Below are 19,782 nucleotides of genomic sequence, written 5' to 3' on the forward strand. Positions count from 1 at the left end.
CATTTGCCCATTCTACATAGGAATGATGTACCAAAGTGAGGTGTTACAACAACTCGAAACGCCATAGAACCTCTACACTTATAGCACACCCGCCTATTTCGAAATGAAAAACATTTTGCTAATTGGGGGTGGTTTATTTTAATGGTCCTCTTATTCCAGAATCATCAGGCTTCCAGTAGTCCCATGCCGGCAACATGCTCACGAAAAATACTGGGTGGTAAGCCTTTTGTTAGCGGATCCGCAATCATATGCTTCGTTCTTATATGTTCAACATCAACTGTTTGATCCTGGATTCTATCTTTCACAACATGATACTTTATGTCAGTGTGTTTGGCAGCATCACTTGACCTGTTGTTACTCGTATAGAAAATTGCGGGTTCATTATCGCAGTATAATAAAATTGGTTTAGATATGCTGTCAACCACATTAAGTCCGGGAATAAAATTCTTTAGCCATACAGCCTGCGCGGTGGCCTCATAACATGCTACAAATTCTGCTTGCATCGTAGATCCAGCAGTTAATGTTTGTTTGGAGCTTTTCCACGATATGGCTCCTCCTGCGAGTGTGAATATATAACCTGACGTGGATCTCTTACTATCCACACACCCGGCAAATCAGAGTCTGAATAACCAACAATTTCTAGGTTATTGGTTCTTTTATATGTAAGCATGAAATCCTTAGTTCCTTGCATATAACGAAGACTTTCTTTGCGGCCATCCAGTGGTCTGGTCCTGGATTTGATTAGTATCTGCCAAGCATCCCGGTTACAAAAACACAAATCTAGGCGTGTACACACTTGAACATACATGATGCTTCCGACAGCTGAAGCATAAGGAACCGACTTCATCTGATTAGTTTCACATTGGTTCCCCGGATATTGAAATGTCCCAAACTTATCGCCCTTAACTATAGGAGCAAGTGAGGGTGAGCACTTATGCATATTGAGTTTTTTCAGTGCTCTCTCAAAGTATGCTTTTTGAGATAGTCCTAACGTTTCTCTGGACCTATCTCGATGAATCTCGATGCCGAGGACATACGAGGCTTCACCAAGATCTTTCATATCAAAACTGGATGACAGAAAATTCTTGGTCTCATGCAGCGTATCCTTATCGCTACATGCCAACAATATGTCATCAACGTATAGGACTAAAAATGTGAACCTACTGCCTTTAAACTTAATGTATATGCAGTTGTCCACAATATTTTCGGTGAAACCAAAAGTTTTGATAATTTTATCAAACTTGAGGTACCACTCTCTAGAAGCTTGCTTCAAGCCATAAATTGATTTCTTTAGACGACATGCTAAATGTTCCTTCCCTAACACAACAAAGCCTTCTGGTTGAGCCATGTAAATGTTTCCTTTTAAGTCACCATTTAGAAATGCTGTTTTAACATCCATTTGGTGTAGTTCTAGGTCGTAATGAGCTACTAATACCATTATGATTCTGAAAGAATCCTTGATTGACACAGGAGAAAAGGTTTGCTTATAATCAATGCCTTCTCTCTGTGTATACCCTTTTGCCACTAGCCTTGCCTTGAACCATTCGACATTCCCTTTGGAATCATACTTGGTTTTGTAGACCCACTTGCAACCTACTTTCTTAGCTCCATCAGGAACTTCTACTAGGTCCCATACGTCATTTGAGCCCATAGATTTCAACTCGTCTTCCATGGCAACCAACCATTTGGATGATTTTTTCGCTTTTAATGGCTTCATTATAAGAGGTTGGATCCTCCACCTTTTCCGGATCATTCATATCCTTAATCATGAAAATGACATAATCATCTGATATGGCTTTCTTCCTCTCACGCCGTGGTCTACCCACAGGAGGAGGTGGTGGTGGTACATCATCATTTTGAGAATCATTATTTTCCTGGTGGTCCTCATTTGTGTCTGGATTTTCATTATTAGTCTCCGGATCACCATTCGACTGAGAAACTGAACCGTGAGATTCAGGATTATCAGATGTCACATTTTTTCGTATTGGAAAAACAATCTCTTGGATAGTCGGGGATGGCACACAAACCCGCTTCTCCTCAAGATCGATCTCCCTTAAATTTGTGACCCCATTTTCCTAAAAAAATACCGCTTGTCTAGTCTCCACAAACTTGGTGGTGTGACTTGGACAATAAAAACGATATCCCTTTCCCCTATGAGGGTATCCAACGAAGAAACAACTAACTATTTTTGGATCCAATTTCTTAAGTTGTGGATTGAAAACTTTAGCTTTAGTAGGGCAACCCCACACTCGTAAGTAATTCAAGCTCGGTTTCTTTCCCGCCCACATCTCGTAAGGTGTGTTCGGTGCTGACTTAGTTGGAGCAAGATTTAGTATGTGTGCAGCTGTCTTTAATGCCTCTATCCAAAGGCTTACTGGTAAACTCAAGTGACTAAGCATGCTTCGCACCATATCCATAAGGGTGCGGTTGCGGTGCTCGGGCACACCATTTTGTTGTGGTTCACCAGGCATTGAGTACTGAGCAATGATTCCATTTTCAGATAAGAACTTGGCAAAAGGTCCAAGAATCTGCCCATAAGGAGCATGCCTACCATAATACTCTCCCCCGCGATCAGACCATACAACTTTGATTTTTGCGTTCAGTTGATTTTCAACCTCCGCTTTATGGACTTTGAATTTCTCCAAAGCTTCTGATCGGTCACGTATGGGATAAATATAACCATAGCGGGAAAAGTTACATGTGAATATAATGAATGAATCAAAACCATCTATAGACTTAACATTAAGGGGTCCACATATATGTCAGTGTGAATTAATTCTAAAACCCATGTGGCTCTTACTGCTCCTTTCTTAATTGTTTTTGCGAATTTTCCTTTAATGCAGTCGACACATTTGTCTGCATCTGAGAAGTCTAATGGGAGGAGTATTTCATTTTTAACTAAGCGTTCCATTCTCCCCTCGAAATGTGGCCCAAACGACAGAGCCACAATTTCAAAGAATTACTAACTCCTTTCCATTTCTTCTCAACATTAATTTCATCACTCACATGCATAACTGAATCATTATTAAGAGATAACATGTATAGTTGGCCTTGTCTAACACCGATGCCTACATTCTTATTGCATTTGATCAAAGCAAATTGTTTCTTGCCAAAATGGCACTCGTACATATCATCATCTAAACGAGAAACTAAAATCAAATTCCTACTTAAGGTAGGCACATAAATAGCATTATTCAATCTAAGAGTGTGGCCAGTGTGTAGCTCCAACGTGAGAGATCCCATAGCTTCAACATCGGCCTCAACTCCGTTCGCAACCTTAAGCTTTCTTGTTCCTCCTCTTATAGTTTGGATCGTATCGAATCCCTGCATAGAGTTAGCAATGTGAGTGGTTGCCCCTGAATCAATCCACCATGACTTTATAGAAAAATCGACATAAAGAGGTTCATCTACAAAAGTAATTTCATCAATACCTCTTTTGTTCATCAATTTTAGAAAGCATGGGCAGTCCCTTTGATAGTGTCCCTCATCTTTGCAGAAGTTACAAGCATTTTCTCCAGCAGTGGAGCTGCTAGGAGCAGAAGAACTGCTGGCTTCTTTACCCTTGAATGCCTTAGGGTTAAATGGCTTGGTGCCTTCTTTCTTGACTTGCTTTTTCTGAGGCTTGGGGAAACCTTGCCCTTCATGCTTTCTCTTGTTAGAGCCAACATGAAAAACGTGGTATTTCTTCTGCCTCATGATCCTCTCTTCCTCCTGGACGATCCTTGCGGTCATCTTAGAGAGTTTCCATTTTTCCTTTAGAGAGTTATAGTTGACCTAAAATTGTTCAAACTCTTTTGTAAGAGACTCAAGAATAATTATGACAAGAAGGGCTTCACTTACAGAACACTCCAAAGCCTTAAGTTTGGTGTAAGCATTTACCACCCTCAATATGTGTTGCCTAACGTTTCCGTCAATAGTGTATTTTTGAAGAAGCTTAGCAAAAATTTCAGGAGCATACACTTTGTTGGAGCCTTTAAATTGCTCCTACATTTTTGTGAGGAATTCTTTAGCAGTGTCTTTCTTAGGGAGTGCTTCAGAAATGTCCGGCGATATTGTCGCTTTCATGATGAGAAGCGCAATATGGTTGGACTTGTTCCACTTTTCCATCTTAACATCATAGTCCTTCTTGAGTTCTGCATACCCTGTAGCACCTGCCACAGGTGACACAGGTTTTACTTCCCTCAAGGCATAGTCAAACTCATTACAACCCAAACATAATTTGCTTCCAACGAGGGAAGTTACTCCTGTTGGGGATCGTTGCAGAAATTAAAATTTTTCTACGCATCACCAAGATCAATCTATGGAGTTTACTAGCAACGAGAGGGGAGTGCATCTTCATACCTTTGAAGATCGCGATGCAGAAGCGTAACAAGAACGCGGATGAAGGAGTCGTACTCGTAGCGATTCAGATCGCGGTTGATTCCGATCTAAGCGCCGAACGACGGCGCCTCCGCATTCAACACACGTACAGCCCGGGGACGTCTCCTCCTTCTTGATCTAGCAAGGGGGGAGGAGAAGTTGAGGGAGAGCTCCGGCAGCACGACGGCGTGGTGGCGGTGGAGCTCATGGTTCTCCGGCAGAGCTTCGCTAAGCGCTACGGAGGAGGAGAAGGTGTAGGATGGGGGAAGGGTTGCGCCAGGAGAAGGGGCGGTTGCCCTCCCACCCCCACCCCCACTATTTATAGGGGGAAGGGGAGAGGGGGACAGCCCCCTAGATCCATCTAGAGGGGGGCGCCTGCCCCCGGGGGGGGCAGCGGCCCCCTAGGGTTTCCAACACTAGGCGCCTTGAGCCCTTGGGGGGTGCACCAGCCCACTAAGGGGCTGGTTCCCACCCAACTACAGCCCATTAGGTCCTTCGGGGCAGGTGGGTCCTCTCGGTGGACCCCCGGAACCCCTTCGGTGGTCCCGGTACAATACCGATAAACCCCAAAACCTTTCTGGTGACTGAAACTGGACTTCCCATATATAAATCTTTACCTCCGGACCATTCCGGAACTCCTCGTGATGTTCGGGATCTTATCTGGGACTCCGAACAACATTCGGTAACCACGTACATCTATTCCCTATAACCCTAGCGTCATCGAACCTTAAGTGTGTAGACCCTACGGGTTCGGGAACTATGCAGACATGACCGAGACATCTCTCCGGCCAATAACCAACAGCGGGATCTGGATACCCATGTTGGCTCCCACATGTTCCACGATGATCTCATCGGATGAACCACGACGTCAAGGATTCAATCAATCCCGTATAGGATTCCCTTTGTCTACCGGTATAGCACTTGCCCGAGATTCGATCGTCGGTATACCGATACCTTGTTCAATATTGTTACGGCAAGTCTCTTTACTCGTTCCATAACACATCATCCCGTGATCAACTCCTTGATCACACTGAGATCATTATGATGATGTCCTACCGAGTGGGCCCAGAGATACCTCTCCGTCATACGGAGTGACAAATCCCAGTCTCGATTCGTGCCAACCCAACAGATACTTTCGGGGATACCTGTAGTGTACCTTTATAGCCACTCAGTTACTTGTGACGTTTGGCACACCCAAAGTACTCCTACAGTATCCGGGAGTTGCACAATCTCATGGTCTAAGGAAAAATATACTTAACATTAGAAAAGCTTTAGCAGACGAACTACACGATCTTGTGTTATGCTTAGGATTGGGTCTTGTCCATCACATCATTCTCCTAATGATGTGATCCCGTTATCAATGACATCCTATATCCATGGTTAGGAAACCATAACCATCTATTGATCAACAAGCTAGTCAACTAGAGGCTCACTAGGGACATGTTGTGGTCTATGTATTCACACATGTATTACGATTTCTGGATAACACAATTATAGCATGAACAATAGACAATTATCATGAACAAGGAAATATAATAATAACCATTTTATTATTGCCTCTAGGGCATATTTCCAACAGTCTCCCACTTGCACTAGAGTCAATAACCTAGTTACATTGTGATGAACCGAACACCCATAGAGTTCTGGTGTGGATCATGCTTTGCACGTGGAAGAGGTTTAGTCAACGGATCTGCGACATTCAGGTCCGTATGCACTTTACAAATCTCTATGTCTCCATCTTGAACATTTTCACAAATGGAGTTGAAGCGACACTTGATATGCCTGGTCTTCTTGTGAAACCTGGGCTCCTTGGCAAGGGCAATAGCTCCAGTGTTGTCATAGAAGAGAGTCATCGGGACCGACGCATTGGGAATAACTCCTAGGTCGGTAATGAACTCCTTCATCTAGATTGCTTCATGTGCTGCCTCCGAGGCTGCCATGTACTCCGCTTCACATGTAGATCCCACCATGACGCTTTGCTTGCAACTGCACCAGCTGACTGCCCCACCATTCAAAATATACATGTATCCGGTTTGTGACTTGGAGTCATCCAGATCTGTGTCGAAACTAGCATCGACGTAACCCTTTACGAGGAGCTCTTCGTCACCTCCATAAACGAGAAACATATCCTTAGTCCTTTTCAGGTACTTCAGGATATTCTTGACCGCTGTCTAGTGTTCCATGCCGGGATAACTTTGGTACCTTCCTACCAAACTTACGGCAAGGTTTACATCAGGTCTGGTACACAACATGGCATATATAATAGACCACTACAAAAAAATACACTTCCGTGATGATACGTGTTTGTCACCGTAGGTCGCTTTTTTTGTCATGCATGTATATCCATGACAAATTTATGACAGAATCAAGATAGTCATACATGTGCTGTCGTAGAAGTGTTCCATGACATTACCAAAATTATCATCACGGAAGTGTCCACTTCCATGACGATAAATCATGCGTCACAGAAGTGCTTTCGTCAAGGGTGACTGACATGTGGCATCCACCGTAACGGAACGCCATTAAGCTATCGGGTCGGGTTTTGGATCCGATAACCCATTAACAGCCCCGACCAATGGGGATTTTCCATGTGTAAAATCATCATTGGCTAGAGGAAACACGTGTCGGCTCATCGTCGGGACAGATGTCATCCACTCACTGGACAGAAGGCGCCTATGATACGTCAACACGTGGCACAGCCCAACAAGTTTAAATGGGCCGGCCCAACTAAAGGCCCACAAGATTTTGCGGACCATAATGTGACGGCCCAGCTAAAGGCCCACGAGATTTTGCGGACCATAATGGGCTGGGCCAGCTAAAGGCCCACAAGATTTTGCGGGCCATAATGGGCTGGCCCAGCTAAAGGCCCACAAGATTTTGCGGGCCATAATGGGTCGGCCCAGGTAAAGGCCCACAAGATTTTTGTGTGCCATAATGGGCCGGCCCAGGTAAAGGCCCACAAGATTCTTGCGGGTCATAATGGGCCGGCCCAGCTAAAGGCCCACGAGATTTCGCCGACATTAATGGCCTGGCCCAGTTGTAGGCCCACAAGATTTTGAGGACCCTAGTAGGCCAGCCCATTAACTGGCTACCATGTTTTGGGCCAAATGTCGGCCCATATTTGATCCGGTCCATTAATGGCCTGCCACGCTCCGGGCCTAATAGTGGCCCATATGAGATCCGGCTCGTTAAAAGCCTACCACGTTCTGGGCCAAATTACGGCCCAGATTAGGTCCAGCCCTTTAAGAGGCTTTGGGCTCAATTATGGCCCATATCAGATTCGGCCCGTCAATTGGACACTATGCTTTTGGGCCCACTTGCTAAAGGCCCACTTAGTAATTTGGCCTGATATTAGTTTTGGCCTGTTAAGGGCCCGTTTAACATTTCGGTCCTATATTAATTTCGGCCTGTTAAAAGCCCGTCATATAGTTGGGCCTAACTACGGCCCGATTTGCATCCGGCCTGCTCGCAGCCGATATCTGATTGGGCCAAACAAGGACCCAGACAATTTTGGCCTGTTAAAAGCCCATGATTTGATTCGCACAATCATGGGTCGGGGTTCATTTCGAGCTGCTGTCTAACTAGTAGGAATTAAGAACAAACCTACTCTATACAATAAAGAAATTACGGCATAGTAACTAAGAATAAACCTAACTACACAATAAAGGATTTAAGGTATATTACATCCATTGGGCATCAAAGTTCGCCACCAGTGATCATAAAGCGCAACGAAGAAGCATATTACAAAAACTGGGCACCAATGCAGCGTAACGAAATAATACTGAACCGAGACCACTTCCAAGACAGTTCAAGAAAGGTTAGCCTTGCGGGGGAACTGCTGCGCAAGCTGCTGAGTAAGGCTGTGAGACCGGCCTAGCATGTCGGTCATAGCTTCCAGATGTAGTTGTTTAGCGATGAGGTTCTCATTGGTGTTCTCCGCAATCTTTCTTAGAGATAGGACTTCAAGTCGAAGTTGAGTTGCATATTGCCTTTCTGCTAGAACTTGGGACTGAAGAAGTCGAATTGATTCAGACAACAAATTCTGTGAGCTTGTCTGACTGTTAGTCTCAAGTAACTTGAACACTACATCAAGACAAGACTTTGGGGTTATCTCACTATCTTCAAGATGTTTTGCCTTCTTTGCTGCAATATATGTTAGGTTTGTCTCACAGCGTTCAGCAAACTTGTGCATGCCATCAGGCATATCACCCCAAAACAAAGCAGAGAGATGACAGGTTTTGCACGTGTATAAACAAAGATGATAACTATTCTGTCAATTCTATCCAATTTCAAATTAGAAAATAAAGAGTATGTTCAAAATATCAATAGCATAATTTGGCATTGTTCATAATGCGGGGAGCTTCACCACACTACTGGATTACCATGTCAACATAACAAGCATAGATGAAGGGCAAAGAAAATCATTGTATCTATTTTGGATAATGTGCATGGCATGTTGTTCATATCATCAGCCACATCAGTAAGATAAAACAGGAGATGACAAGGTGCAAACGTGGGCTGCTTCACCACACACTGGATTATAGATCCACAAAAACAAGCATACATATAGGGAGTATTAAGTAATGTGCATGGTATGAATAAGGAATTTTGTTTTACAAGTAAAACTTAGAACTTACGGTTCTTACGAACATGCATTTTGGTAGAAACAGCAAACTAAACAGCAGTAAACGATAGGGAGTATGAGCAAATTAAACAGCAGTTGAGGATAAAGGCTTTAGAAGGACTGACTTACATTAACAGTTAACACCGGCTTTATAATGCCCTTCTCCATGGCAAGGGAAGGATAACTCAAGAATTTCAGGACATAATCTTCTTCATAAGCATTGCCTTGTTGGAAATATGCCCTAGAGGCAAGGGAAGGGATTTATCACTCCGTATGACGGAGAGGTATCTCTGGGCCCACTCGGTAATGCATCATCACAATGAGCTCAAAGTGACCAAGTGTCTGGTCACGGGATCATGCATTACGGTACGAGTAAAGTGACTTGCCGGTAACGAGATTGAACAAGGTATTGGGATACCGACGATCGAATCTCGGGCAAGTAACGTACCGATTGACAAAGGGAATTGTATACGGGGTTGCTTGAATCCTCGACATCGTGGTTCATCCGATGAGATCATCGAGGAGCATGTGGGAGCCAACATGGGTATCCATATCCCGCTGTTGGTTATTGACCGGAGAGCCATCTCGGTCATGTCTACATGTCTCCCGAACCCGTAGGGTCTACACACTTAAGGTTCGGTGACGCTAGGGTTGTAGAGATATGAATATACAGTAACCCGAAAGTTTTTTGGAGTCCCGGATGAGATCTTGGACGTCACGAGGAGTTCCTTAATGGTCCGGAGGTGAAGAATTATATATAGGAAGTGCAGTTTCGGCCATCGGGAGAGTTTCAGGGGTCACCGGTATTGTACCGGGACCACCGGAAGGGTCCCGGGGGTCCACCGGGTGGGGCCACCCATCCCGAAGGGCCCCATGGGCCAAAGTGGGGAGGGGAACCAGCCCATAGTGGGCTGGTGCGCCCCCCTTGGCCCACCCCATGCGCCTAGGGTTGGGAACCCTAGGGTGGGGGGCGCCCCACCTGGCTTGGGGGGCACTCCACCCCTTGGCCGCCGCCCCCCTAGGAGATCCCATCTCCTAGGGCCGGCGCACCCCCTAGGGGGCCTATATAAAGGGGGGAGGGAGGGGGCAGCCGCACCCTTGAGTCTTGGCGCCTCCCTCTCCCCTGCAACACCTCTCCCTCTCATAGTAGAACGGCGAAGCCCTGCTGCGGTGACCCCTGCATCCACCACCACGCCGTCGTGCTGCTGGATCTTCATCAACCTCTCCTTCCCCCTTGCTGGATCAAGAAGGAGGAGACGTCACACTGACCGTACGTGTGTTGAACGTGGAGGTGCCGTCCGTTCGACGCTAGGATCTCTGGTGATTTGGATCACGTCGAGTACGACTTCCTCATCCCTGTTCTTTGAACGCTTCCGTGCGTGATCTACAAAGGTATGTAGATGCAATCCGATCACTCGTTGCTAGATGAACTCATAGATGGATCTTGGAGAAACCGTAGAATTTTTTTTGTTTTCTGCAACGTTCCCCAACAGTGGCATCATGAGCTAGGTCTATGCGTAGTTCTCTTTGCACGAGTAGAACACAATTTGTTGTGGGCGTAGATGTTGTCAACTTTCTTGCCGCTACTAGTCTTATTTTGCTTCAGCGGTATTGTGGGATGAAGCGGCCCGGACCGACCTTACACGTACGCTTACGTGAGACTGGTTCCACCGACTGACATGCACTAGTTGCATAAGGTGGCTAGTGGGTGTCTGTCTCTCCCACTTTAGTTGGAGCGAATTCGATGAAAAGGGTCCTTATGAAGGGTAAATAGAAGTTGACAAATCACGTTGTGGCTTTCACGTAGGTAAGAAAACGTTCTTGCTAGAACCCTTTTGCAGCCACGTAAAACTTGCAACAACAATTAGAGGACGTCTAACTTGTTTTTGCAGCAAGTGCTTTGTGATGTGATATGGCCAAAGTTGTGATGAATGATATATATGTAATGTATGAGATCATGTTCTTGTAATAGGAATCACGACTTGCATGTCGATGAGTATGACAACCGGCAGGAGCCATAGGAGTTGTCTTTATTTTTTTGTATGACCTGCATGTCATTGAGAAACGCCATGTAAATTACTTTACTTTATTGCTAAACGTGTTAGCCATAGTAGTAGAAGTAATAGTTGGCGAGCAACTTCATGGAGACACGATGATGGAGATCATGATGATTGAGATCATGGTGTCATGCCGGTGACAAGATGATCATGGAGCCCCAAGATGGAGATCAAAGGAGCTATGTGATATTGGACATATCATGTCACTATTATTATTTGATTGCATGTGATGTTTATCATGTTTTTGCATCTTGTTTACTTAGAACGACGGTAGTAAATAAGATGATCCCTCATAATAATTTCAAGAAAGTGTTTCCCCTAACTGTGCACCGTTGCGACAGTTCGTTGTTTCGAAGCACCACGTGATGATCGGGTGTGATAGATTCCAACGTTCACATACAACGGGTGTAAGACAGATTTACACATGCAAACACTTAGGTTGACTTGACGAGCCTAGCATGTACAGACATGGCCTCGGAACACAGAAGACCGAAAGGTCGAGCATGAGTCGTATAGAAGATACGATCAACATGAAGATGTTCACCGATGTTGACTAGTCCGTCTCACGTGATGATCGGACACGGCCTAGTTAACTCGGATCATGTTATACTTAGATGACGGGAGGGATGTCTATCTGAGTGGGAGTTCATTATATAATTTGATTAGATGAACTTAATTATCATGAACTTAGTCTAAAATCTTTACAATATGTCTTGTAGATCAAATGGCTCACGTTGTCCTCAACTTCAACGCGTTCCTAGAGAAAACCAAGCTGAAAGACGATGGCAACAATTATACGGACTGGGTTCGGAACCTGAGGATCATCCTCATAGCTGCCAAGAAAGATTATGTCCTAGAAGCACCGCTAGGTGACGCACCCATCCCACAGAACCAAGATGTTATGAGCGCTTGGCAGACACGTGCTGATGACTACTCCCTCATTCAGTGTGGCATGCTTTACAGCTTAGAACCGGGGCTCCAAAAGCGTTTTGAGAGACACAAAGCATATGAGATGTTCGAAGAGCTGAAAATGGTTTTTCAAGCTCATGCCTGGGTCGAGAGATATGAAGTCTCCGACAAGTTCTTCAGCTGTAAGATGGAGGAAAATAGTTCTGTCAGTGAGCACATACTCACTATGTCTGGATTACATAACCGCTTAACTCAGCTGGGAGTTAATCTCCCGGATGACGCGGTCATTGACAGAATCCTTCAGTCGCTTCCACCGAGCTACAAGAGCTTTGTGATGAACTTCAATATGCAGGGGATGGAAAAGACCATTCCTGAGGTATTTTCAATGCTGAAATCAGCAGAGGTAGAAGTCAAAAAGGAACATCAAGTGTTGATGGTCAATAAAACCACCAAGTTCAAGAAAGGCAAGGGTAAAAAGAACTTCAAGAAGGACGACAAGGGAGTTGCCGCGCCCGGTAGCTCCTGGGTATTTGATACCGGTGCGGTTGCTCACATTTGTAACTCAAAGCAGGAGCTGCAGAATAAACGGAGACTGGCGAAGAACGAGGTGACGATGCGCATCGGGAATGGTTCCAAGGTCGATGTGATCGCCGTCGGCACGCTACCTCTACATTTACCCACGGGATTAGTTTTAAACCTCAATAATTGTTATTTAGTACCAGCTTTGAGCATGAACATTGTATCAGGATCTCGTTTAATTCGAGATGGCTACTCATTTAAATCCGAGAATAATGGTTGTTCTATTTATATGAGAGATATGTTTTATGGTCACGCTCCTATGGTGAATGGTTTATTCTTAATGAATCTCGAGCGTAATGCTACACATATTCATAGTGTGAATACCAAAAGATGTAAGGTTGATAATGATAGTCCCACATACTTGTGGCACTGCCGCCTTGGTCACATAGGTGTCAAACGCATGAAGAAGCTCCATGCAGATGGACTTTTAGAGTCTCTTGATTATGAATCATTTGACACGTGCGAACCATGCCTCATGGGTAAGATGACCAAGACTCTGTTCTCAGGAACAATGGAGCGAGCAACCAACCTATTGGAAATCATACATACTGATGTGTGCGGTCCAATGAGTGTTGAGGCTCGTGGTGGCTATCATTATGTTCTCACCCTCACTGATGACTTGAGTAGATATGGGTATGTCTACTTAATGAAACACAAGTCTGGAACCTTTGAAAAGTTCAAGGAATTTCAGAGTGAGGTTGAAAATCAACGTGACAGAAAAATCAAGTTTTTGCGATCAGATCGTGGAGGAGAATACTTGAGTCACGAATTTGGCACACACTTAAGAAAATGTGGAATAGTTTCACAACTCACGCCGCCTAGAACACCTCAGCGTAATGGTGTGTCCGAACGTCGTAATCGCACTCTATTGGATATGGTGCGATCTATGATGTCTCTTACCGATTTACCGCTGTCATTTTGGGGCTATGCTTTAGAGACTTCCACATTCACTTTAAATAGGGCTCCGTCGAAATCCATTGAGACGACACCGTATGAATTATGGTTTGGGAAGAAGCCTAAGCTATCGTTTCTAAAAGTTTGGGGATGCGATGCTTATGTCAAGAAACTTCAACCTGAAAAGCTCGAACCCAAGTCGGAAAAATGCGTCTTCATAGGATACCCTAAAGAAACTATTGGGTATACCTTCTACCTCAGATCCGAAGGCAAGATCTTTGTTGCCAAGAATGGATCCTTTCTAGAGAAAGAGTTTCTCTCGAAAGAAGTAAGTGGGAGGAAAGTAGAGCTTGACTAAGTACTGCCTCTTGAAGCAGAGAGTAGCACAGCTCAGGAAAATGTTCCTGTGGTGCCTCCACCAATTAGAGAGGAAGTTAATGATGATGATCAAGATATTTCTGATCAAGCTCCTACTGAACTTCGAAGGTCCACAAGGACACGTTCCGCACCAGAGTGGTACGGCAACCCTGTCTTGGAAATCATGTTGTTAGACAACGGTGAACCTTCGAACTATGAAGAAGCGATGGCGGGCCCGGATTCCAACAAATGGCTGGAAGCCATGAAATCCGAGATAGGATCCATGTATGAAAATGAAGTATGGACTTTGACTGACTTGCCCGATGATCGGCGAGCCATAGAAAATAAATGGATCTTTAAGAAGAAGACAGACGCGGATGGTAATGTGACCATCTATAAAGCTAGGCTTGTCGCTAAGGGTTATCAACAAGTTCAAGGGGTTGACTACGATGAGACATTCTCTCCCGTGGCAAAGCTGAAGTCCGTCCGAATCATGTTAGCAATTTCCGCATACTATGATTATGAGATATGGAAAATGGGCGTCAAAACGGCATTCCTTAACGGTTATCTTAAGGAAGAACTGTATATGATGCAGCCGGAAGGTTTTGTCGATCCTAAGAATGCTGACAAGGTGTGCAAGCTCCAACGCTCGATTTATGGTCTGGTGCAAGCATCTCGGAGTTGGAACATTCGCTTTGATGAGATGATCAAAGCGTTTGGGTTTATGCAGACTTATGGAGAAGCCTGCGTTTACAAGAAAGTGAGTGGGAGCTCTGTAGCATTTCTCATATTATATGTAGATGACATACTTTTGATGGGAAATGATATAGAACTTTTGGACAACATTAAGGCCTACTTGAATAAGTGTTTTTCAATGAAGGACCTTGGAGAAGCTGCTTATATATTAGGCATCAAGATCTATAGAGATAGATCAAGACGCCTCATAGGTCTTTCACAAAGCACATACCTTGATAAGATATTGAAGAAGTTCAATATGGATCAGTCTAAGAAGGGGTTCTTGCCTGTGTTGCAAGGTGTGAAATTGAGCTCAGCTCAATGTCCGACCATGACAGAAGATATAGAAGAGATGAGTGGCATCCCCTATGCCTCAGCCATAGGTTCTATTATGTATGCCATGCTGTGTACCAGACCTGATGTAAACCTTGCTGTAAGTTTGGTAGGTAGGTACCAAAGTAATCCCGGCAAGGAACACTGGACAACGGTCAAGAATATCCTGAAGTACCTGAAAAGGACTAAGGAAATGTTTCTCGTTTATGGAGGTGACGAAGAGCTCGTCGTAAAGGGTCGTCGACGCTAGCTTCGACACAGATCTGGATGACTCTAAGTCACAAACCGGATACGTGTATATTTTGAATGGTGGGGCAGTAAGCTGGTGCAGTTGCAAGCAAAGCGTTGTGGTGGGATCTACATGTGAAGCGGAGTACATGGCAGCCTCGGAGGCAGCACATGAAGTAGTCTGGGTGAAGGAGTTCATTACCGACCTAGGAGTCATACCCAATGCGTCGGGCCCGATGACTCTCTTCTGTGACAACACTGGAGCTATTTCCCTTGCCAAGGAGCCCAGGTTTCACAGGAAGACCAGGCATATCAAGCGTCGCTTCAACTCCATTCATGAAAGTGTTCAAAATGGAGACATAGAGATTTGTAAAGTACATACGGACCCGAATGTAGCAGATCCGTTGACTAAACCTCTCCCTAGAGTAAAACATGATCAACACCAGAATTCCATGGGTGTTCGATTCATCACAATGTAACTAGATTATTGACTCTAGTGCAAGTGGGAGACTGTTGGAAATATGCCCTAGAGGCAATAATAAAAGGATTATTATTATATTTCCTTGTTCATGATAATTGTCTATTATTCATGCTATAATTTTATTATCCGGAAATCGTAATACATGTGTGAATACATAGACCACAATGTGTCCCTAGTGAGCCTCTAGTTGACTAGCTCGTTGATCAACAGATAGTCATGGTTTCCTGGCTATGGACATGGGGATGTCATTGATAACGGGATCACATCATTAGGAGAATGATGTGATGGACAAGACCCAATCCTAAACATAGCACAAGATCGTATAGTTCATTTGCTAGAGTTTTTCCAATGTCAAGTATCTTTTCCTTAGACCATGAGATCGTGTAACTCCCGGATACCGTAGGAGTGCTTTGGGTGTACCAAACATCACAACGTAACTGGGTAACTATAAAGGTATACTGCGGGTATCTCCGAAAGTGTCTGTTGGGTTGACACGGATCAAGACTGGGATTTGTCACTCCGTATGACAGAGAGGTATCTCTGGGCCGACTCGGTAATGCATCATCACAATGAGCTCAAAGTGACCAAGTGTCTGGTCACGGGATCATGCATTACGGTACGAGTAAAGTGACTTGCCGGTAATGAGATTGAACGAGGTATTGGGATACCGACGATCGAATCTCGGGCAAGTAACGTACCGATTGACAAAGGGAATTGTATACGGGGTTGCTTGAATCCTCGACATCGTGGTTCATCCGATGAGATCATCGAGGAGCATGTGGGAGCCAACATGGGTATCCAGATCCCGCTGTTGGTTATTGACCGGAGAGCCATCTCAGTCATGTCTACATGTCTCCCGAACCCGTAGGGTCTACACACTTAAGGTTCGGTGACGCTAGGGTTGTAGAGATATGAATATGCAGTAACCCGAAAGTTGTTCGGAGTCCCGGATGAGATCCTGGACGTCACGAGGAGTTCCGGAATGGTCCGGAGGTGAAGAATTATATATAGGAAGTGCAGTTTCGGCCATCGGGAGAGTTTCGGGGGTCACTGTGAAAGTGCAACTATCCCTAGGTGGTTTTGGTAATTCATAACAACATATAGCTCATTGAGCTAATGCTATTCCAAGATGAGTATTTCAGGAAAGCTCAATGATTGGCATGGCATGGATGTGAAAGTGGAACCCTCAAAATGCTAAGGACAAAGGATTGGCTCAAGCTCAAAAGCTCAAGACTCTTCATTTTATATTTTAGTGATCCAAGATCACATTGAGTCTTTAGGAAAAGCCAATACTATCAAGGAGGGATGAGGTGTTGCTTAATGAGCCTCTTGCTTCATGTGCTTAGTGATATGCTCCAAAACCCTCAACTACTTTCCCATATCCACATATGACCTAAACCCTAAGCCAAATTCGGTCCTACCGATTCTTCCTATCCGGCGCCACCGAGTTTCACTTGTCATAAGCCACTGCCAAACCCTAGCAATTCGGTTCTACCGATAGGGATCTCGGTCTCATCGAGATGGGATTGCAAACTCTCTGTTTCCCTTTCGTAAATTTTCGGTCTCACCGAAAGAGCGAATCGGTCCCACCGAGATTGCAATGTAAATTCAGTGTTTCCCCTTTGTAACTTTTCGGTCTCACCGAAAGAGCAAATCGGTCCCACCGAGTTTGCCTGACCAACTCTCTGGTTAGCTAATTACCAAATTCGGTCTCACCGAGTTTGTGTAATCGGTCTCACCGAGATTATGTTATGCCCAAACCCTAACCATATCGGTCCTACCGAGTTGCATGTCAGTCCCACCGAAAATCTCTAACGGTCACTAGGTTTACATTTTCGGTCCGACCGAGTTTGTTGATTCGGTCCCACCGAGATTGGAAAACTGTGTGTAACGGTTGGATTTTGTGTGGAGGCTATATATACCCCTCCACCTCCTCTTCATTCCAAGAGAGAGCCATCAGAACACATACACCATTCCAACTCATATGTTCTGAGAGAGAACCACCTACTCATGTGTTGAGACCAAGATATTCCATTCCTACCATATGAATCTTGATCTCTAGCCTCTCCAAGTTGCTTTCCACTCAAATCTTCTTTCCACAAAATCCAAATCCTATGAGAGAGAGTTGAGTGTTGGGGAGACTATCATTTGAAGCACAAGAGCAAGGAGTTCATTACCTACACACCATTTGTTACTTCTTGGAGAGTGGTGTCTCCTAGATTGGCTAGGTGTCACTTGGGAGCCTCCGACAAGATTGTGGAGTTGAACCAAGGAGTTTGTAAGGGCAAGGAGATCGCCTACTTCGTGAAGATCTGCCGCTAGTGAGGCAAGTCCTGTGTGGGCGATGGCCATGGTGGGATAGACAAGGTTGCTTCTTCGTGGACCCTTTGTGGGTGGTTGCTTCTTCGTGGACCCTTCGTGGGTGGAGCCCTGTGTGGACTCGCGCAACTGTTACCCTTTGTGGGTGGAGCCCTCCGTGGACTCTTGCAACCGTTACCCTTTGTGGGTTGAAGTCTCCATCAACGTGGATGTAGGATAGCACCACCTATCCGAACCACGGGAAAAACATCCGTGTCTCCAATTGCGTTTGAATTCTCCAAACCCTTCCCTTTACATTCTTGCAAGTTGCATGCTTTACTTTCCACTGCCAATATACTCTTTGCATGCTTGCTTGAATTGTGTGATGATTGCTTGACTTGTCCTAAAATAGCTAAAATCTGCCAAGAACTAAAATTGGGAAAAGGTTAAGTTTTTATTTGGTCAAGTAGTCTAATCACCCCCCTCTAGACATACTTTCGGTCCTACACACCGGTATTGTACCGGGACCACCGGAAGGGTCCTGGGGGTCCACCGGGTGGGGCCACCCATCCCGGAGGGCCCCATGGGCCAAAGTGGGAAGGGGAACCAGCCCATAGTGGGCTGGTGCGCCCCCCTTGGCCCACCCCATGCGCCTAGGGTTGGGAACCCTAGGGTGGGGGGGCGCCCCACCTGGCTTGGGGGGCACTCCACCCCTTGGCCGCCGCCCCCTAGGAGATCCCATCTCCTAGGGCCGGCACACCCCCTAGGGGGCCTATATAAAGGGGGGGAGGGAGGGGGCAGCCGCACCCTTGAGTCTTGGCGCCTCCCTCTCCCCTGCAACACCTCTCCCTCTCGTAGTAGAACGGCGAAGCCCTGCTGCGGTGACCCCTGCATCCACCACCACGCCGTCGTGCTGCTGGATCTTCATCAACCTCTCCTTCCCCCTTGCTGGATCAAGAAGGAGGAGACGTCACGCTGACCGTACGTGTGTTGAACGCGGAGGTGCCGTCCGTTCGGCGCTAGGATCTCCGGTGATTTGGATCACGTCGAGTACGACTTCCTCATCCCCGTTCTTTGAACGCTTCCGCGCGTGATCTACAAAGGTATGTAGATGCAATCCGATCACTCGTTGCTAGATGAACTCATAGATGGATCTTGGTGAAACCATAGAATTTTTTTTGTTTTCTGCAACGTTCCCCAACATGCCTGTACTCTACATTTTGTAGAGAGTAATTATAGATATGATAATACTGGAAGGGATAGAGGATAATGAAGATAAGATGCAGATTGATGCTACACAATCAACTACCAATCCCTGGAAGTACAAGCATTACAGGACAAAATGTACCGACAAGAGCAATGGGCTACACTTCTGCACTGGCATTGTCTGTATATTCTACTTGTTGGTAAGATTAAATATAGATCTGATCTTTTTTAGTAAATGGTGGGCGAGGGAGATAAGATGCAGAATGCTACAAAATGAACCAATCCCTCTTCCCATAATACAAGAGTGTTTTGAACACTGGTGTACTGTACAAAACGTTCTTATATTATGGGACGGAGGGAGTAGCTGTTAATGTAAGTACAGTGATAGACCACGTTCAGTCCTTACAAGAGGGCTGTAGAGCTAAACCTCTTCAAAAGCATTGGGTTGATTCTAAATTTATGTAAGAGTCCATATAGATCTTATAATGTCCACCAAATGGACGATTACGAGGCTAACATGTGCAGTGATGCTACATAATCAAATAGCTGTGAAAGTAAGTAAGGTCATACATGGCAAGAGGTACTCACAAGAGCAATGCAGTGTGCAGTATAGTTGCGAGATTCTGTGGTCCCTTGAGAACGAATGTTCTTCTGCTAACAGTTTTCGTACAAGTGAGACATTAAGGCAAATGCAGAAATGTAGTTCAAATTGTGATGTGATA

Source organism: Triticum aestivum, chromosome 5A (assembly GCF_018294505.1).
Source record: "Triticum aestivum cultivar Chinese Spring chromosome 5A, IWGSC CS RefSeq v2.1, whole genome shotgun sequence".
NCBI lineage: Eukaryota > Viridiplantae > Streptophyta > Magnoliopsida > Poales > Poaceae > Triticum > Triticum aestivum.